The sequence below is a fragment of the Mustela nigripes genome, chromosome 8 (assembly GCF_022355385.1).
Source record: "Mustela nigripes isolate SB6536 chromosome 8, MUSNIG.SB6536, whole genome shotgun sequence".
Taxonomy (NCBI): Eukaryota; Metazoa; Chordata; class Mammalia; order Carnivora; family Mustelidae; genus Mustela; species Mustela nigripes.
The window spans coordinates 56,949,008-56,971,591 of NC_081564.1; positions in this window are offsets into that span (position 1 = coordinate 56,949,008).

Genomic DNA, 22,584 nt, shown 5'->3' on the forward strand with positions numbered 1-22,584 from the left:
CCATGTTGCTGCCTGTGTGTGTCCAAAGTCCTCACAAGGATGGATGGCAGATCCATCAGAAAGGATGAATACCCAACATTTGTATCAATATGGACGGGACTGGAGGAGATTATGCTGAGTGAAATAAGTCAAGCAGAGAAAGTCAGTGGTTTCACTTACTTGTGGAGCATAAGGAATAACATGGAGGACAGTAGGAGAAGGAAAGGAAAAGTGAAGTGGGGTAAATCAGAGAGCGAGATGAAGCATGAGAGGCTGTGAACTATGAGAAACAAACGGAGGGTTTTGGAGGGGAGAGGGTGGGGGATGGGATGAGCCTGGTGATGGGTATTAAGGAGGGCACGGATTGCATGGAGCACTGGGTGTGGTGCAAAAACAATGAATCCTGGAATACTGGAAAAATAAAATAGGATTAAAAAAAAAAAGAAGGGTGGATGCAGAGTAAAGAGATGGAAAGAACCTGAGTTCCTGAAAATATCCCTAAGCTTCTGAATCAGTGGCCCGGTGGCTGTCCTACATGTTTCATTCCCGCCACATAAAATTAGGAAAGGTTTTAGTTGTTCTTTGAGCCGGTAAACATCTCATTTCTGATAATTGTAGCCAAAGGCACTTAAATGACACAATATGTTAATTTTTCATTTTTTACATTTAATTCGTGCTTCTAATTTATTATTTCTCTTTCTTTGGTTTTGTGTTTATATATAGATTTTTATATAATATATTACATATATTATATATAATTCTTAATATAACATATAAATTATTATATAATATATAACATATATTATAGCATACAATATATGTTATATATAATACACTATACAATATATTTTATACATTATATAATATATAAGTTATGTAGATTATAGAAATATAAAGATTTATATTTATATATAGAATATATATAGAGGAAATATATATAAATTTATATAGCTATATAGATATATATAGATCTATAGATATAGATTCATATATAGATTATATTTTATTTATATGTAGATTTATATAGAGATTATATTTTATTTAACACAATTTATTACTGGACTAACTAATATCTTTTTGAGCAATTTTATTCAGAAGTTGTAATCACAGAGTGATCACTTGGTTGGTTGTAGAATTTCCCTAGAAATTCTGTGTATTTCTTTTATATGTTCTCATACTTACTGCTATGTGGAAGTTTGAGCCTGTTCTTTTTTCTCTTTGGAGTCTATCCAGTTCATTTCTATTCAGATACTAGTGGTGTGTGTGTTTACATAATTAATTTTCATTGCACAAGTAATTCCTGAAATAGTCTCCTTCCACATATTAAGAAGTTTCATTTAAAAAAAAAAATTCCATTTGACCACCCTTCCCTCAACTCAGATTTTTCCCTGAGGTAACTACCATGAACATTTTCTGTGAATCCTTCCAGAAAAGTTTCTATGAATTTATGTACATATATCCATAACTAGAGAGAGCACTTCATTATTATTTCAGGGAAAGAGTACTTTGAGAATGTATGTTGAAGGCACCAGTGAGAAGTTTGTGATGGGATGGGGTGGACATACAGAGCAACGTGGTTACCTAGGAAAGGAGACTCCTCTTTGTGACAGTGGGTGTGTGGTCCATTATATGCTGAGGTAGATTTAGGAGATCTAATTCAAGATTTATTCCATAGGAACAAGCAAAGCCATCTTCTCAGGCCTGTGGGCTTGTTTTCCATATCAGCCTCACCTTATAAATTAATGTGCACTGCAGCTTCAGAGCTCATGTAACATGGAGAGTCTCCACGATGATTACGACTTATGACAACCTTACTATCACACCCATTTTATGGATGGAGATTCTGGCCAAGGTGTACTTAGCCCTGTTCAGTTTTCCCATATTCTCATGTGATTTCACTAGGATTTGGAAAAAGCCAAAGACCTGGGCTTCACTACAAGAGGCCACTGTGGGAAGAATGCAGGCCAAATTGCTTAGAAAGGGCAGGTTGCCTGGAACTGGGGGAGAGAAGAATGTCAATTATAAGCTCTTTGCCAGTGCACCTCTCATCTTCTGATTAGAAAAGAGGGAGGCTTCTTTTCATGAGAAATCAACTTGTCCAAAGAGGGTAGTGCTCTGAACATTGAGCTAAGGAGATCCAGCAAATGAGCTTGGGCTCTCCCTGGCCTGAGCTCTAGAGGAACAATTCCCAGGCCCTTTCCCAAAAAGTAAACCTATTGTACCCAGCTCCTTATGGATCCCATAAGATTTGTTTCTCAAGTGAACCAATTTAGTAAAAATGTGTTTTCGTATTTTAATTACTCCCATAACTTCTGAAGAGCATATGACGCTCCAGATTACCACACCGAGCTGCTGGCATTGCTGCCAGTGGCAAAGGAGGCTCTGTCTGATAAGCCCAAGGAACTTGCTGTGGGTAGACAACCTGCGCCAGGCTTTTAGGAATTTGGAAGATCGAGCAATTTACTACTTTTATATGACTTACATTTTAGTGCCATTCATGTCCATAAAAAAGGAACAGCCAAACAGACTGGTAAATGCTGACTTGTGCATCTGTTGGGTCTGGCAGCTCCTAGCCTCGTTTTAGTAGTGAGTGCCTTCTGGAACCACTCAGTCTAGTGGACCTCTCCCCACCCACATCCCTCTCCATCTTGCCATCTGCTTAATTTCCTTATAACTCTTATCATGATCTGAACTTATCTGGTGTATGCACTTGTTGCTCGTCCATCTTCCCCTCCTGAACGTATGCTCTGTGAGGCAGGGGTCTTGCCTGCCTCGTCCACCGCATAGAGACAGTTAAGAGAAGTGCTTGCTGGGGAGGAGGCATTCAATACACAAGCATTTAACTTGTTGAATGAACTCTTAGCTTAAAGTCCTAGTGGTGGAAGTTTGGGCGCTGGAGTCCCAAGTAGGAAAAGGAAACAGGATGCAAGATGACCCAGCTGCATGGAGGTACTGATTCCAGACTCTATGTGGTCAAGCCCTGAGGCTAATGGCCAAGGGAAGGTCTTTGTTTTTTACTCATAATAGATGAGATTTGTATGTTGGAACAAAGAGCCAGAAGATAAACATGACTACAGACCAATTCTGAATTTGGGTTCAAATTACAAGTTACACAAATATAAGAGATGTTTGCTTGACAATACTTTAGGGAAAGAAACTGTATTTTGGCAGTCTCATCTTTTGTAAATTAACAGCATGACTAGCCCTTAAATGTGTTGCACAATTAATGGAATATTATGTCTAACAATACAAATAACATCAACATCATTGTAGCCACCACTCATTTTACACTAGCCACGTACCAGGAACTGTGCTTCATGCATTTTATACACGACTGTGACTCATGACAACCTTATTATCGCACCCATTTTGTGGATGAAGAGACCTAGGCTCTGAATACTTAAACCTATAGCAGGACAGAGTTCAGACGTGGTGAAACCGAGTGTATCTATTGCAGAAAGCTGTCGTTAGTAACCACTGATTGTCTCACTGCTCTATGTGTCTTCAAACACATCTGAGGCATTGGCCTCAGATCTAGTAGACGTGTTTTAAGACAAAAACTAAACAAGCAGCGGCTTCACAGAGAGGTCATGGGCATGGTAAAGGGTCTGGAAACCACAGCCTGTGGGGAACATTCAGAAAGAAGGAGGGTGGGGTGCCTGGGTGGCTCAGTGGGTTAAAGCCTCTACCTTCGGCTCAGGTTCCTGGGATTGAGCCCCGCATCGGGCTCTCTGCTCAGCAGGGAGCCTGCTTCCTCCTCCCTCTCTCTCCGCCTGCCTATCTGCCTACTTGTGATCTCTATCTGTCAAATAAAAATAAATTAAAAAAAAAAAAAAAGGAGGGTGTTCAGTGGAGAGGAGAGATGATGGAAGGTGGGGTCAGGAATGAAAGGGTGTCAAAGGTCGTGCTTGGGTCTGAACAGCAGAACTGGAATAGCAGACGGAAGTTCCAGTGAAGCAGGTTTCAGCTTGACAGGAGAACGAACTTTCTAAAGATTAAAGATGTGGAATGAAGCTTTTGAACCCAACCCCCCTTCCCCCTCCAAGCATGCATAGCCATCTGTCAAAGATGTTGGATTTCAGGAAGGAGTCCCTTCCACCTCTCTGAGTCTGGGATTTTCTAGATAGGTTTAAGTTTTATTTAAAAGAAAGGTAAAGATCATTTGAGCTGATTTAAGGGGAATCTTGTCTAGGAGCGGGGGGATTATATTACTCTCTGAGTTCCTGTCAGCCATTTCAGCATGTAACTCTTCCACTGGGGCCACACCTGGGGCACATCTGAAGTCAGGAAAGGGGACTTGTATTTGTTCTGAACCTAAATCCTCTTTAAAAATAATAATTCATTGGATGGTATTCTGGTATTCAGTTCGTTTCAAAGTGTCTTTCTCATGTATTTATTTTGTGTTCAGCCCCAGGTAGGTGCTAATATGTGAACCATGCTCCTCTGCACCCCACTCCTCCTAAATTCCATTCTATGCCAGAACTATGGCCTGTCCTGCCTCTTGTGGCCCCTCCAACACCTTCTATCCCTAGATAGATTCAGAAACTAGATGCAGGTAGAAATTAACTGTGCTTATAATTTATGAAACCCAAAGAGGAGTAGAGAGAAAAAGGAATGAATCTGACATGATTACAAGGACAAAGGCAGCTCTGGGTGCATTTCCACAAGCTAGGGTGGGTTAAATTTTCTTTAGAGGCAGTGTGCTTATTTGTGGTTTCCCAGTAGCCTCTTGGTGCAGAGAGCATCTACAAAGTGCTAGATGAAATGGGCTCGTGTGCGATTTCAAAGAAGTGTTAGAATCTTGGGGTAAGATTTCAAGAGTCCCAGCCTCTGAAATCGCCCTTCTATGGGCTCAAAATTTTACAGTCAGAGCACTGGTGTTCTGAGCTAGACATTTCCCTTGGCATTCCTCTAAAGGCAGTTCACCTGGGAAATGAAACGCCTTGGCTCCTGAGGTCATCTTCAGGAGGAGAGTCCTGGAAGTGGTAGTAGATTACTGATTACTTGCTTCATACCGGGCACTATCCTAAGCCTGTGGCATATTTATCTAATTCAATATTCACGATCACAGTGTAACTATACACTACTACTATCTGTGTGTTTCATATGAAGGAACTGAAATTTAGAAAGGCTAACTGCTTTGTCAAAATTCACAGAGATGGTGTATGGTTGATATAGATTGAATGTCTGTGTTCCCCCAAAGTTGATATGTTGAAATCTAATTCCCAATGTGATGGTGTTTGGAGGTGGGGCCTTTTGAATTTGATTAGGTCATGAGCGTGGAGCTCTCATCAGTGGGATTAGTGGCCTTTTAAAAGAGATCCCAGAGAGCCCCTAAACCCCTTCACCATGTGAGGACACTGTGAAAAGATGGCTATCTGTGAACCCGAAGGAGACCCTTACCAGACATCAAATCTGCCAGTGCCTTGATCTTGGACTTCCCAGCTTTCAAAATGATGAGAAATAAATTTCTGTTGTACTATTTTTGTTATAGCAGCTCAGACTCAGACAATGGTAGAGATTGGATTTGTCTTCAGAACCTATAGTCTTAGCAAATATATAATACTGTTGCCATTCTAAATAAAGTAATTATATGACTCTCAGAAATGGGAGAGAGCTCATCACGAAACACTATGTCTGTGTGTGTGTGTGTGTGAGGGTGGTGGGGAGGTTTTTATTGTGAATTAACTTTCTAACCCTGAGTAAATTACTAATCTAGAATTTATCTGAGATGGTTAATGTAATTCTGACTTCTGTAAGGTCATTATTAGCATTTTATTATTTGTCTTAAAGTCAATTGAAGGTACATGTCAGGGAGTAATTACTTGCTGAGTAACCCAGGTATATTCTTCTCCCCTTCCTTTATTTCTCCCTTCAGTCTCCCTTCTTCCTTTCCTCTTCTTTCCTTCCTTTTCAATAATTTAGTTATTTCTGAGTATTTGCTTTGTGCCTATCACTGTGCTATACAGTGGAGGTACAAAGATAAGTGAGTCTCCGTCTGTATTCTTAAGGACCTCACAGCCTGGAAAGGGAGTTAAAAATAATTACTATTCAACATGGCAATGGTTATAAAGGAGCAGATTTTCCAAACTAGTTTTTTAAAGAACACTCTTTGGCAGAATGTTAAGTAAGGGTATCATGAAAAAGAAGTATTTTAAGTTAAAACAAGTTTAGGAAATGCTGGGTTAAATAAAATTAAGCAAGATTTATCTTACAGGGAATTTTCAGGCCTTTTAAATTGCTAATGTGCTCTGTGAATTACCAAGAAGGGACGAGAACATATTTTGCAAGCCCGGTTGACCTCAGAATGGTTCTTTTTTTCTGGCACATGTAATAAAGTGTTTATTCACTCATCTCTCTCTCTCCCTTGGTCCATCATCCGTCCATCCATCCATCCATCCAGTCTTCCTTCCATTTATCCAGTATTTCTCACGTACCCACTATGTGCCAGACATGATATTGTATCCTTGGAATCCTTTAGTAAATGAATTTGCACAGTTAGTGTTTTGGGGGGGAGATAAACATCAAAGAAGCAAATACATATATAAGATTATTATCCCAGTGTGGTAAGATCCACATAGGAAATAACCAGAGTTTTAAGATGAGGGAAAAAAGAAAAAAAGCGAACAAAGCCAGAGTGATTTACTTATGTAGGTGGTTGAGAAAGCCCTCTGTGAGCAAAAGACATTTAAAGCAAGTACCTGGAGGAAGAGGATGAGCCAGCTTTGCGAAGAGCAAGAGGAAGAGCCATCCAGGAAGAAGAAACAGCAAGTGCCAAAACCCTGGAATGCAGACAGGCTTGGCAAGCTCCAGGAGCGGAGCTTCCTCCAGGAGTGCAGGTCTGCTTCAAGGCAGAAGGCTGAACTTGACACATTTTTAAGAATTAGAATCTCATCATCATGATATCACAGCGTTGGAGGAGACCCTGACACCATCTTATTCCAAGTTCTTATCCAAGAGGATCCCATCTTCTGAGATACAGGGCTGCCTGCTCGGCTTGGCTCGGTTTATAGGGTTTTCCCCTTTAGATGCGAGGTAAACTTCAGCCCCAACGTGGCTAGGGAAAGCATTGCTTGTGACATTTCTCTCCTTCCTATGAAATGAGGACTAGGGAGGATTGAGTATAAGGAGAAAATTTCTTTCAGAGGTGCAAATCCCAATGCAAGGAATCATAGCTGGTAACCTTCACTCCAGCCTAAAAATAGGAAACAACAAGGCTGAAGGGGGAAATTGACAGAAGCCCTAGCTAGGCAAAGTGACCAAGGAGGGGAAGGAGGAAAGCTCTGATTCGCGCAGCCCGAGTGCCTCACTCCCAAAGCTTTTATCTTTCAATTCTTCCTGCAAGATTAAGCATCCCCAAACACCACTTTTATGGTCTCTGCCCTGGTTCAAGGAGTTACAATGGATCTTCTTTACTGTCAAGTCAAGTAAAAATCTCTCTGCTAGACATTCAGGACTATCCATTATTATCATCATTTTCTTTTGGCTAACCCTCTGCCTTCTTCTAACCCCCTTCCCCAGCAAGCACAAACACTCACACATGCGTGCGCACGTGTGTGCGCACACACAAACACACACACACACACTGAATTTGTTTCATTGTGCAATTAATACCACAAAGGAATAACAAAATATTTCTGATTTGGGGATCACACTCCTGGCTTTAAGCCTATCATTTCTTGACTGCTTGAATGTATATCTCACAGACCTTCAACTTCCTTATCTGCATTGACAGATATTAATAATAATAGTAATAATGTTTGTTGGGGCACTTGGATTGCAGAGTTGGTTGAGCATCTGACTCTTGGTTTCAGCTCAGGTCATGATCTTAGGGTCCTGAGATCAAGGCCCATGTTGGGCTCCATACTCAGTGGGGAGTCTGCTTATAATCCTCTCCCTCTCCCTCTGCTCCTCACCCCACTCAAATAAATAAATAATCTTTAAAAAACAATAATGCTTGTTAAGTAATAATAATACGTGTCACAGAGATGTTTGGGTGGCTTAGTCAGCTCAGGTCATGACCCAGGGTCCTGGGATTGAGTCCTGCACTGGGCACTCTGCTCAGAGAGGAGCCCACTTCTGTCTCTCCCTCTGCTGCTCCCCCTGCTTGTGTTCTCTCTCTCTCTGACAAATAAATAAATAAATCTTAAAAAAATAATACTTGTCACATAGGGATGTTGTTTTTTTGAACTCAACAGTCACAGTATCTTCCCTACTATGGAAGCTTCCCTACCTTGGACGCTCAATTCTTCTACATTGCTCGCTATCTGCTGGGCCCCTGCCTCTTTGGTTCTCTCATCCTCCTTTAGACTTTATGATTCTTGCTTAGTTGTTCACAGTTAGCCTTTGAAACACAGACTCTGGTTCCCATTTGATGCATGTTTTACCATCAGAGGCAACCTGGCTTTCCTTCATTTCCAGTTCTTATTTCCAAGTAGCTCAGCTTGGATAAGAGCTTTCAGCTCCTGCTTATTTGAGAGGAAGATTTGGAAAGTTATTTTCTGAGGCCTAACCTCAGTAAGTTGAGACAATTGAGGTCTAGTTCTTTCCTCTTGGCTGGTTTTTGCTCAGCTAAGAACTCCCCTTGGTTTTTTGCTGGCTGCAGAAGACACTCCCAGAGAGCCTTTTTGTTCTGTCTTTTAGCCTCATGGTCTTGTGATTCTCAACAGTCACTGATGCATGCTCTGTGGCTGGCCATGCTTTCTAAACTCTGGCTTACTACGACCTAAACTAATTCAAATGAAGATGGAAGAGCTTTGTTTCAAAACCAGAATCCAGTATATCCTAGCTCTCACCATAGCCATCACCATCCCTAGAGAAATTCTCACAGATCACCTGGGCATCCTTTCTCCTTTCTGCTATAAATGCCACAAGTTTGTAGGTAAGTGAAGATAAGGCATGGGCTACTCAGATCCTTTTCCTAGTGTTGCTAGTGGTTGAAGAAGCAGTGGGGAAAAGGTGCTTCTTCTTCTATTGCCCAGGACTTCTTGATGTCCTGGCCAAATAGATGACAATGTTTAGTAACCTGGTTTAGCAGGGAATGGTCATAGCACATAGACAAGGTCAAGCATTGACCTTGTCTAGTGGTTCCTTCATAGAGTAGGTCTGTTTTCTTGCCAGTAGCTGGAGAAGAATGCCCAGGAGAACATGTTTAATCCTGAGACATGCCTGGGACGGTCTTATCCTTGAACTGATGACTTCAAGCCTCTTGTCCTTGCTACAAGAAGAGAATTGTTTGGAACTTGGGAAATACGAGTAAAGGAGGAAGAAGTGTTTTATGTATCTCTCCAGCAGAATTTTGCAAATATTATTGGTCATAGTTTTATCATATGATCACCTCAAATAACAAGGAAGACCAGGAAATGGCCTTGAAAACTGGGTGCATTGCCTCCCTGAATTGAATTGGGGTCTGTTTGTAGGAAGGAAAAGTGATAACATTTGGTAGGCAACTACACAGTCTACCACTGCACAATACTTGTCAGCCTACCCTACCTCCCAAGTCTCTGGGATCTTCCTCTTGCAACCTTTCTTCCCATACTCCCCTCTCTTCTCTGTGCTCTTCAGTGTTACCAGCACCCAGATCAAGACTCTAATGGGAATGCAGGCTATCCCAAAAAACGTTAAGACACCTGCTTGTGGTCTCAGGTTCCATATAAGGAGCATTCTCACCTTTTTGGGTACCAGAGACCATCTTATAGGGAAATAATGATAAGCTCCTCTCCCGGTCAGATACTAGAAAACCATTTGGAGCCCTTTTAACTGACAGGGTTCAACCCAGTGGTGGTGTGACCCTGCCATCTCTGCATGCCCATCTACATCATCTCCCATGTCTTCCTCGTCCAGCTGATGCTGAGCCCTGATGTTGTAGGTTATAAGCTCCTTATGAGCAGGGCTATGACTTAGACACCCTCACAGGTAGAAAGAATAGGTGTGCATTATGTCCTTTATGTATTATTTAATTGGAATCCAGAGCAGAATGCTGGGTTGCAGAATTTTACCTCTCCAAGGAAGCTTTTTTTTTTTTTTTAAAGATTTTATTTATTTATTTGAGAGCGAGATAGTGAGAGAGAGCATGAGCGAAGAGAAGGTCAGAAAGAGTAGCAGACTCCCCATGGAGCTGGGAGCCCGATGTGGGACTCGATCCCAAGACTCCAGGATCATGACCTGAGCCGAAGGCAGTCGTCCAGCCAACTGAGCCACCCAGGTGTCCCTCCAAGGAAGCTTTTACTGATTAAGGAAAAACAGGGGATGCCTTCTCCCTCTCTGCCTTCTTTCCAACACTTAAGTTGATAATACTCCTGACTTTCTCCCCATTCAGCCCCATTGCCTATTACACCTTTCACTGTACAGAGCTATTGGAAAGGTCCTGCTAGGTAGGTTAGCTGAGTGGACTGGCATATGGATCAACTGAAGCCACAGTCAGAGATTTTTCCTAATTAACCATTTTATTCATGACCTCTTGAGTGGTCATAGGCTCTAGATCAATTACTGTTGGGTCTTTTCAGTGGAGAAACCCATTTTTGCTACAGGTAGAAAGACTCTAACATGTGCAATATAGGTGAGTCAGGAGCATTGTTTTAAATCAAAACATATTCTGTGTATGTGCTTCTTGAATTGTCTGAACCAGGACTAGGATTAGAAGACAGTGCTAATAAAGTAAACTGGCTGCATCATTCTGAGGGCCCAAATACCTTTTCTCTATCATGTAGCTATGGATTGACCCTGTATGCCTGCAACTCCAGTCAATTCCCTTTAAATTTAGATACAAAAGATCCCTTGATCTGGTTACTCTCTGACCCCCTTAACCCAGTGGTTTTCGCTAAAGCCTAGGCCATGGCCTCAGAGTTCTGGGATTGTTGGGCTTATCTAGGACCTAGGCATTGGCATTTTTATCCTTCCCCCACCCCTTGGGTAGCTCTAATATGCAGCCCACAGTGTGAAATCACCTCCTAACCCTATCAGGAAAACCAACGTAGACTTCTTTAACCTCTGTCACAAATTAACTCTCCCAAATCAGGTAAGCTAACCCTGCCTCAACTACGTACCAGCTTCTAAGTCTTAATCATTGAGCTGATGTCATGCTAGATCCAACATACCATCTGCCCCACACCATTGCCACAGAGAATATTCATATCTGGCTGTAGATTTGAATTTTAGCTCCGGAAATAGATAATTCCCTAACTGAGGGCATAAACCATCTTCAGCTACAGAAACAATGACCTCCTTTGGCTACAGATGGTTTCTTCTTAGTCCCAGTTTCCTACTAAGCTGGCCATAGACTGGTCCCAAGCCCACACCCACAGTTACCCTGTAATTATGATCATACGCTTGCTACCTGTTCTGCCCACTCCTGGACTCTTTCTTTGGTAATAAATTGTTCCATATCTGATAATTTAAAGTTTATAATCCTACCCACAGATGGAAGCCAGGGCTCCAGCTTCAGCCCAGCCTGAAACCCTGGCCATAAACTAATAACCCAGCCACAGAAAGACCTCTGCACTTGCCCAACTGCAAAAACATCCTCATTTTTTAATGAAAAAAAAATATATACAGACATTAAGAAACTAATAAACTGAACCTTATGTATTTATCTCCCAGCTACAATAATGGTCAGTACATGACCATTCTTGTTTCATTCATATCTTTACCTATACTTATTTCCGTTCTCTCCTGGGTTATTGTAAAGGAAATATGGGCATTATTATATCCTACCACCTGTATATATCTTGGTTTATATCTATAAAATATAGGAGTTCTTTAAAAAAAGATAAACAACCACAATACATGATCACAACCAGAACTTAATAAACTTAAAAATTCTTTATGCACAAATATCTAGTTAGTGTTCCTATTTCTCTATTTCTTTTATACATATATTTTTTTCCAGTTTGTTTCCTGATACAAATAAGGTCTGCACTTTGTTATTTGTTGATATATTGCTTCTAGTCAGCAGTTTTCCTTTTTATCGCTTTTATTGCATTTTTATTTCTGTTGAAGGAAGTTCCAAGTATAAAGCCCTAAATGTGGGACCGTGCTGACCTTTAGCCCCGGCCACTGATGCATCAGCACACACGTCCCACGGAAGGAAGGCTCTGACCAAGAGGGATGCAAGCCAGGCAGTGGGTGGAGTGTGTCCCTCAGTACAACCACTAACTGTGTCACCAAGTAAAGCTTCTGCCCTCCAACCAGTGAAGAACACGTCACTCTCATATTAGGTGATGATCATGTCTTTTGTTTGTCATGGCTGCTTTGTCTTCTCACTGCTGTGTCCTGTGACAGGGGTCATGAACAGCAAAGATGCAGACAAACAACCTGTGCATATATATTCAGAACCTACAATTACACGCACAGAAAGGGTTCCCGCTGTCCCTGCCCACTCTCAGTCTAGTTATGGCAATGACAGTCACACAGGGCAGGATTCTCAGTCTAGAGCTGGGGTCACCAACAGGGGCTATTATGGTGACCAGTGTCATCGCTTCTGGGAGTGTAGAGAAGGAAAGGGATTTGAATTGAGGAATCACAGGGAGGAAAGGAGAAGCATCCAGACAGCTCCCTATTGGAGATCCTAATCTCAAACTGGCAGACTCTGGTCTTGAGGACTTGACCATTTCTTTGAGCAGCGAGTTCCCATTTGAGTTTTGGGATTTTTGAAGCAGTTGGTCTGACTGGGGTTGAGTGAAGTAGCAGAAAACAGCATCTTCAGCAACTCCATTTTGCCTTCAGAGGAAGGATGTTCAAGCTTCTTGGCTGACATTCAAGTCTCTGCCCATCACTTCCAGCCTATTTTGACAGTGATAGCTCCCTCTTTTCTCCTACTGGAATCTTCTCCAGTCAGACCGAGCTGCTTTCTCTCTGCTTTCCAAACAGGCCATGTGCTTTCCTACTTCCTTGCATCTGTCAAGTTGTTCTCTACTCTTGGAATGCCCATCCCACAGCCCTCCTGTGCACATGCTGCCCAGAACTCAGGATGATAATACACAGGCTGCACAGGAACTCTTGAGAAGCAGCAGAAGATGAAGTCAGCTTGAATGCAAAGCAAAAGAGACACTTGACAAAATGACCTAGAGCCTGGTACTAGAAGGTGCCTGGATGCCTAAACAGCCAGTAGAGGAGTGTGAGCCAGGAAAGATGTCACTCCAGCCTGGTCCTCACACTAAGGCTCAACTCATCCAAAAAGAAAGCTCGATGGAAACATGTTGAGCAAAATTATACATGCTCATTTCTTAACATAGCTTTCAGATTTAATCGTAGGGAACGTTTGTTTTGGTTTGATTTTCTCTCATTTTTAGATACCATTTTCTCTCCCAAAGTAGGTCATTTGAATTATCTGCTGATAGTTCAAATCTGTAGATAATTTGCTTTTACTCACATTCCTAAGAACTAATTACCTGTACATATAAAATGATGAAATCTCATTATATTTTCTTTTAAAACTCTGACATGCATTTAATTACATTAGTCAATTATTACTGTACATGCTGAGGATTTGCTATTGACCAGCTCGTGCTGGAATATTTACTGCACAGATGTGTTACTTTAATTAAACAAATGTGATTACACACATATCAATTTTTATTTGGTTTCAAAGCCCAGAATCTAAAAGTGACGCAGTTGGCAAAGCTGTGAGGTGTGGTGCTGGTTCCCAGGAACGCAGTGAGAGGCTCTTTACTGAGGGAACACAGAGCGCCTGCAACTCTGCGTGGGAAACTTCAACCACAAGTGGGTTTTTGTTGGTGTGTAAGTGCCATTGAGCGAACCCAAGAAGGGAACAAATAAACCAGCCCTGAATCTTCCTAGAACATCTTCAGCTTTGTTCTCTTATAAATAGAGAGATAAGGACTGTACTTAGAGAACTTACAAGAAAACTAACCTAAAAGTCAATCCATCTGAGCCTGGGGATTACTTGGGATTGGACCTTGGTCAGGTAGACGATCTGGTATTCGTCTTTAAAATCAGGGTGAAGTAGAATGACATTAGAACATTGGATTGGTCTCTTGGTCTCCTCCCTGCCATAAGCTACTTCATACCCCCAAACGATGAGTTTAGCGTCAAGGAGGACCTTCTCCCAGTGCCTAGTTCCAATCAAGCAGGTTTGAGTAATAATATAAAGATGGAGACAAAAAATCAGAATGTGCTGTCCAAACTGGAGTCATGTAAAAGTTCTCTATGACTTTCTGGTTACAATGACTGCACATATCGGGTACTTGGTGAATAGTCCCGGGTATTAATAAAGGCAGTAAGTCAATCCATTAACCCACAAACACTTACCAAGCACCGTATGAACTGGTTGTTGGTGGGCACAGACGGAAAAGCAGGAGATCTCTCCACACAAGTGAAGACTAGTTGTTTTCGTTAGTCTCACCCATGAGTGATCACTGTGTTTGTTCTCAGGCGTGTCTCTGTCTGGGCCTTTTGGTCATGGCCTACGAAGAACCCACCCAGTGGGTCAAGTCAACTGAAAGTTCTCCTTCAACTATGTGTCTCCAGGTCTCCTGGATGCAGACAGCATTTCCAAGGATGAGGTTGGGGAGCAAATGAGATGGGACATGCCTGGGTTCCCAGATATACTTTGTGCATGGAGAACACACTGAAATGCTGAAGAGTGTGTGCCGTCAACTCTAGGTGTGGAGAAGTTTTGCCAAAGAAGAGAGAGCAATTTGTTGCCAAAAATAAAGGAGCCTCAGGATTTGGGATGAGACAGAGGGGGGGCACTCAGATCAGGCAGACCACTTGACTCTGTGGCTTTACCACCTTGTGACAGTTTCCTCACCTAATGGTGACGATGAAACTCATCTCATAATGTTGTTCCGGAATTACAATCACCTCTGAGTGATGCCCGGGGAACAGCAGGTTTTCAGGAAATTGTTGGAGATTTTGTTAGTAAAAGAGTTAGTGTGGGTCAGCTGGGGAAGGTAGAATGTTAGAGGGGGTTGTTTTCAGTCACTTTGACTATGCCATTCTTCCTTTTGGAATGTGGTATACCATAGACGCATTCCTACCTCAAGAGGAAAGCCTATGTATGGTAAGTACATTTACAGAGGTGTTTTTTTTTTTTTAAAGATTTTATTTATTTATTTGAGAGAGAAAGAGAGTGAATGGGGTGGAGATGGAGAGAGAATGTGAAACAGAAATCACATTAAGCTCAGAGCCAGATGTGGGGCTTGATCCCACAACCATGAGATCATGACCCATGCTGAAACCAAGAGCTGGATGCCCAGCCAACTGAGCCACTCAGGCGCCCCTGCATGTACAAAGTTTTAAGAGTAGGAAAGCTATGTGGTCAGTTCCCAGGAAGTGAGTTGCATAATGTCTTGCGGCTACTAAATTTCTCCTGTATTTGAGTTTTCCCACCTGTATGGCTAGACATATTTATTATCTCGCCCAGGTGGGGATTGGGGCAGCTCTCCAGGTTCCAGGTCCCCTCTCCTTAATCCCGGGATTCTGCACAAATGTTTCAATTTTCCATGTGTGCCATGAAATAAATAAGCTTGGGGAACGTTGGCCGACTAGTCCAGCTTGTTCAGAAGACAGCTTGAGTCTTGGCTTCACCTTTGTCTTTTTTTTTTTTTTTTCTTAAGATTTTATTTATTTATTAGAGAGAGAGAGAGAGAGCACAAGCAGGAGGAGAGGCAGACAGAAGGAGAGGGAGAAGCAGGCTTCCTGCTGCGTGGGGATCCTGATATGGGGCTCTATCTCAGGAGCTTAACGACTGAGGCTTAACGACTGAGCCACCCAGACACACAGCGGGCTTCACCTTTGAATAGCTGACTAACCCCAGCATAGGGAAGTATTTGAGCCTTAGTTTCCTCATGAGCAAAATGGATATAATTTTATCTTGTAATTTTGCTGTAAGGTTTCAGTGAGACTGTCCTGTGTAGTGTTTGAAATATCATAAATACTAATAATGGTGAGTTGAATGTGTACCGCTTTTCCAGTTTATAATTTTATTTGTTCGAGAGTACAACTTCTGGCTTCCCGTACTCACAGCTTGGTGGATGGAGTCAGGAGATAACTGAGCTGTTCAAGCTCTCAGCTTTGGCGGTGGTCCCTCTCCATCTCAGGTTCCATTTGGTCTGCCAGTAGTGGTTCTGGTCTGCTGGGGTCACTGCTTAGAGCAGAGACCGGGGTGAGGCCCTGTTGGCCCCAGCTCCCAGAGGGAACCGAGCTCAGGCTCAGCCCAGCACCTTTAACCCACCCAATTCCCTGGTTGCTGATCTCATCCTTTTGCCAGGGCTAATTATACTTAAACCAGATTGGTAGGAAGCAAGATGCGTGCACACACAGCCAAAGCCTGGAACTGCTTACCCGAAAACACGTTCCCTCCTCCTTCTGCTCCAGTTCTCAGTCTTACCAGAAGCAGGGGCGGGGATGGGTGAAGAAATGGAGTTTGCACCGTGTGTGCTGAGGCAAGGCATTCCTGGAGTCACCCTCCACGTCGCCCGCCCCAGACCACCTCTGGCCTGCAGCCTCAGGTCACTGGAGTAGAGTGGAGCCCAGCGTGGTACTGGGCTTCTCCTCTCTCAGAGTGGGTCACTGTGGGTTGCACCCAGCTCTTCAGGGGGCGAGGGCTGGGCTGCTAGCCCACTGTACCTCATTATGTATTCCTTCATTGTTTCCTATGCAAATTAAGTTAATGAGAATTAGGAACATAATGGAGCCCATTCACCGTTCTAGTCGCTGGAAAATGGGTTTGACTACCAATTTTCCATTACAGCTGTTTTGTAATTACCGTGGAATACTCTGAATTCTAATGGAGACGCGGAGCTGCCTGACAGCCTCTCGACTACTTTTTTTTTTTTTTTAAAGAAAGGCTTAAAAAAAAAAAAAAAGGGAAACCTAATCCTATAGCATAAAAGCCTTTCAATCTGAGTGCCCCTAGTTTGGCTTCTGCCATGAAAATCTCCTCCACTGTTGCAATAAGGACTCACTGCCATTGGTGGGGTTTCCTGACCTTTGTCCGGGTTAGATTCATTACCTTGGCAGGACCAAAGTTCTCCCTTGGCTTGGGAGCAAGCAAAACAGAGTTTGGGGCCACGTTCAGTTAGGAGCTGCCCTCTGAAAGGATCAGAGCAGCCCACGGCTAGTGGGGACTGCTTCCGGCTAGATCTGACTTCCCCACCCCTCCCTAGCTGGAGACCTACTCACCTGTTGCTAAATTCAGGACACTTAGCATTACAGGAGTATTCTTTGACATAAAGACTCTTTCCTTTTCAGCACCAAAGATTCTAGGAGGAAGAACAAGTTAAAAGTTCAGTAGATGAAGATGACTGGAACATAGGATGCTGGGGTTGAGCGTGAGGCCTAGTACAGTGAGCACTGGCCAAAGAGAATGTGGAGGCCATTGTGTCATGTGAGGCTAAGAAGTCAAGATTTTATCCTTAAGGCCTCTTAAGCAGGGGAATTACCTGATAAGGGTTTTAATTCAGAAGGATATTCTGGATACAATATGGAGAAGGGATCTGGATGTATATATCCTGGGGTGGGGTTGATTTGGTTACTGGACACATAAAACTCAGCTAAGGGGCGACGGCAGCTACATACTGCTTCTGACTGATGGCGGAATCATGAAGCTGGAACTCAAGAGGTAATAATTGGGATGGAGAGAAGTGGATGGATTCTGAAGACGCTTACGAGGTAGAATCATGACAAGTCTAGATGATGAATAGGATACGTGTGCATTACAGGTGATAGGGGACTCAGGGCTTTGTCCTTGGCTTATGGGGTGATGCAATTCACCAAAACATAACAATACTGAGAACTAAAGTTTTTGTGGAGAGTGTAACATGTACCAGGCACTGTTTTGTTTTACACATATAATCCATTTGATCTTGACCATAACCCACAGAGGTAAGAACTATTATTAACCTCAGATCATCAGAGAAAAGTTAAGATATAGAGAGGTAAACAAACAAAGAAACGTGTCCAAGTTATCAGAGTCAGGAAGCGGTTGAGCCAGGACTCAAAGCCAGGTGGTCTAGTTCCATAGACCAGACACAAAACTCTTGGAAAGGGAGATTTGCTCTGGTGTGTGTTTGTGTGTGTGCACACATGAGAGAGACAGACAGACATACAGATGGGCAGACAGAGGGACAGAGCATTATCAGTCGTGGGTGTATGAACTGGAGGTGTCTTTACAATATTGTGGCGTAGGTTTTAGGAGGAGACTGCAGTCTAGGAGGGAGGACTGGTCTCAAAATACAAGGTTGTGGGGTGTCAGCCTCAAACTGACGTTTGAAGACATGGAAATGGTTCAGAATATCCTCAGAGAGATAAGTGAGGGGCTCTAGAGAACCCCCACGTTTTGCATGCTAGACTGAAGAGGAGGACCCTCTAGGGGGCACTGGGAGAGAGCAGTCCAGGAGCAATGGGAGTCTGAGGGAAGGCGTGGCTAAAGCTTCCGATCCCTGGAATTTAGGAAAGAGTAAGGGTGCATTTCAGGTTGCTTCTCCAGTAAATAGACCCTGAAACAAGTAGTTATTAGAGGTGATTCCGAAGCTCTAGGAAGGGAGTGGCTTCATCCTCAACCAAGATTTCACCTCTATGCCATGTTTTCCTGATGAGCTCGGAAGTCATTTCTCAGTTTCAGCATCTTTTGCCACCTGGAGAGACTGAGAAATTTCAAAACCATCAAATCCTGATGCATTTTTATTTCACAGTTCTTCGCTCATTTATCTCTCCCCCTCACGTTGTACTGTAAGCAGCAGGAAGAAACCTGGCTTGCCTTCAACACTTTGTTTGGAAATCACCCAAGCTAGATAACCAGGTTCATCCCTTACAAGTTCCGCTTTCCCCTTACAGCAGATGACAATTTTGCTAAACTTTCTGCTGCCACATAATAGCAGTCCCCTTTCCTCTAGTTTCCAGTAGCACATTCTTCACTCTGAGCCCTCCCTGGCAGTGTTCTGGTTGTCTATGTTTCTACTAACTGTCTGCTGAAAGCGGTTTAGGCTTTCTCTACCATGCTCTTCAAAAATCTTCTAGCTTCTTCCTCTTGTTGTTCCCAAACCCGCTCTCACATTTTGAGACATTTGTTACAATAACATCCTGCTTCTGATACTCAATTCGGCATTGGTCAGGGTTCAACCAGAGAAGCAGAACGTAAGATAGATAGATAGATAGATAGACAGACAGATAGATAGATAGGTGGATAGATTTGTGACAGGCTTACACAATTGTGGGGGCTGATTAAGCAGTCCTATAAGGGTGTAGTCTTCGTATCTGTTGCTGGAGTTGAGTTCTGAACACTCAGGTCATCAGGAAAGGAAGGTCACATAGCAGGCTGTAAGCCAGAGCACGAGGTTTGACCTGTAAGCATGGTCTTAAGCGTCTGTCCATGCCTGTTGTCTCTGACCTTGTGATGAGGCTGTCTTACAGATGCTAGGACCTCTCTTTCATCACAGAGCCAAATGCAACCTGGCTCAGGGGCCACAGGAGTTGAAGGAGGACCTAGGGGCAGGGGGCTAGAGTATTTCCTCAGCTGCTGGTTCATTGAGGTGAATCTGCAGATAAGCAACTATCTGTGTGAGGTACAAAAGAGCTGCTACTTTGCTTCTGCTTCTGCAGATCTCCCAGGGACCTCCCTTGAGGCCACCCAAATGAGAAGCATATAAGAAAGGAAGTATCAGGAAATGTGGTTCAGCCTAGTGAGTCGGCACTTTACACAGGCATCACACCTGTGTTCCCCTTACCCCAACATCTTTGCGTAAATACACCAGTTTCCTGGAATATCTTCCCTCTGCCTCCTACCTCTGTCCTAACCTGGACCTCAGCCCTAATGGCCCTTCCACTGTGACTATCCTAATAGGTCTTCATGATGCTTGATACCTTCATTACAGCACCAGTCACATGTATAGGTTTTATTTATTAATTTGTCTCCACCCCCCACCCCCAGTCTTAAAACTCCTTCAAGAGTCATATGCCACATTTCCCCTAAGATCCTTAAAAGTTATTGCCTGGCATATAGTAGGTGTTTAATACGTTTGAATGAATAAAAGAAGAAGAATGAATGAGAAAAAATAACATTCCAGTTCATGAGGCCATTGTAAAGATAAGAGGTACTAATATATGTCCAAGGGCCCAATTCATGGTAGGTTATTAGGGAAACTCCAGACTTTTCTATGTGGGTCTAGCTCTGGCATGTGTCAGATGGCCACTTGGGCTTCAACAGGCTCCTCTCCTTCCAACACCGTGGCCTGCCAAAGTTGTCATCCTGGAATCACCCAGGTCAAGAAGAAAATCTTGAAGAATGCTATGTTTGCAAAGGGGATGCACTGATAAAATTCTCTCTTTTGGGAAGAGACATGTGATCTTTACTGAGGATTCCTCAGTTAGCTGGAGATAAAATGAGCTCAATCTTGGGGAAACCATGATCATAGGAATATGCTGTCCATAGACCTGAAGAGTTAGTGCGTCACTTCACCTAGACTCACCCAGGGTAACGAGCAGATGAGGTTCAAGTCTAGGTAAGCAAGGTGTCATCTATCTGCCTGTGTATTTGTTTATTCAACACACACACACACACACACACACACACACACATTATATATATCATATATGTGTGATATATATAATATATTATTATATGTATATATCATATATATAATTATAAGACATATAATTTTACAAATGCATTAATATTGGAGTATAGAAGAGTTAATACATGTAAAATACTTAAATGCCTATAATCCCAAATATTTATTATTATTACTTTTAAAGTGATACATATAGTTCTCCATTTATGCTTTTCTTTGTAGACATGCAGGTCTTATCTGTTCTCTCTCTTTCTCTCTGTCTTTGTCTCTCTGAGTCCTTAGCTGGTCTCTATGATGTGTTGTCTAAACGGATTACCCATCGGATTCTTGACTAATTGCTGTAATTTATTGAGCACTTGTGTGCCAGGAACTGTGTCACTTAATTTCACAAGACTTATGATTAAATTTAGTTGCATATAACATGAAAAGTCATCTGCTTTCTGTCCGTCATGTAAAAGATGCCTGGAGGTAACAACCAGGGCCTCGTAAGGTGGTTCCACCATATCATTAAGAAACCAGGACTTTCTCTATCTTTTTGCTTCACCAGTTGCAAGAGAAGCTAGGAAATGTGGAGTCTTAGCTGGGGGGCATCATTGCCCTCAATGAAAATCAGACTCTATTGCTAGAAAGAAGGGGAGAATGGGTATTGAGTGGCGTCATGGCCTCTCAGACCTGAGCACCTGATTCTACTTGATCAGAAATCAAAAGATGACCTCTCCTCTGCATTCTGGGTTCTCACGAAGCCTGAGGAAAATAACAGACACCCACAGGTCTTACAAAGGTAAAATCGTGGCTGGAGCATGGCTGGCGGGAGAGGTTGGGTCATTCTCAGACCAGTGATAGAAAGGAGTCTGGCAAAACGGCATCGTGATCTAGGAATGAATTTTGAAGATTGACTCGTGGAAATTTCAAGGGTCTAAAGATGAGATATTGTCCAGACCTACTATTTCTGTTTACCCCTGCTCCAGCTACTGAGAGAGAAAATTTCTGCTCTGTGTCAAAAAGGAGACAGATGTCAGTTTGAAACGGAAAGAAGCAGAGGGGTCAGTAGCCACCTCTCACCAGGACCTAATTCACACTCAGGGAACATTTGATCCTCTGGGCTCTGAGGGAAGTTTAATTGAAATGCAAAAACCAAAGGTCAAAACCATGTAAAATTTAAAGGCCATTTTTACTATTTGACAAGGAACAAATTGTAACTTTATATTGCTTTTAGATGCAATTTTGTTCAGTGAAATTAGATTATGCTCAACTAAAGCACCTTCTTTAGAGCTTTTAGATTAAATATTAGAACTTATTAGAAGGACCTTGATTTCGTCAGTAAATACCAAGGAAAATATTTGGTGGGAAATGCAGCTGCCTAATTTGCATTAATACAAATGAGAACTATTAAGCTTAGTTGATTAGCATATTCATATGTACTGTAGTCCCCGTGTATTTAAAATAGATTCTGCTAGATTCTGATTACAAACTCAGTGTATGTATAACTCCCTGAACCAGAGCCTTGGCAATAGATTGTGCCATGGAGGGTGAGGACGCCAGCGGGAGGGAAACAGAATGCTGGTCTCAAGGTTGCTTCCAGAACGAGTACTGTGCAGACCTGGCCCCATCCTCAAGGCTCTGAGCAAATGAAACCCAGGGAGCTAGGAAGCCAGGATAGGGGGCCAGGCAGCAAGATGTGTCGGAACAAATACGTGCGAGTACCCTCTTAACTTCTTCCTTCCTCTCTCGGCTCAGCCTGTGTTTATCAGGTGCCTGCTGTGTTCCGGCAATGCGGGGGCTGCTGCTGGGGTGGTTGCCCAGGACAAGACCCACCATGACAAACAGCATTCTTCTCTTCAAGGAGCTTGAGGAAATGAATCCTGGCTTGTCACAGAAGGAGCTCATCTTCTGACGCCCTGCCTGATTTTGTGCCTTGGCCCTTTTATAGCTGGGAGTGTTTCTGTTTGGAAGATGTCTCTAGATGTGGGGACCCTGGGGAGCAGGTCACAGAGAGCGGGCAAGAGCTACATGGCTGCTTCTGTTCCCGTGGAGCCTGTAAGTGATGCCCAAGCTACCGTGTGCCCCAGAGGGA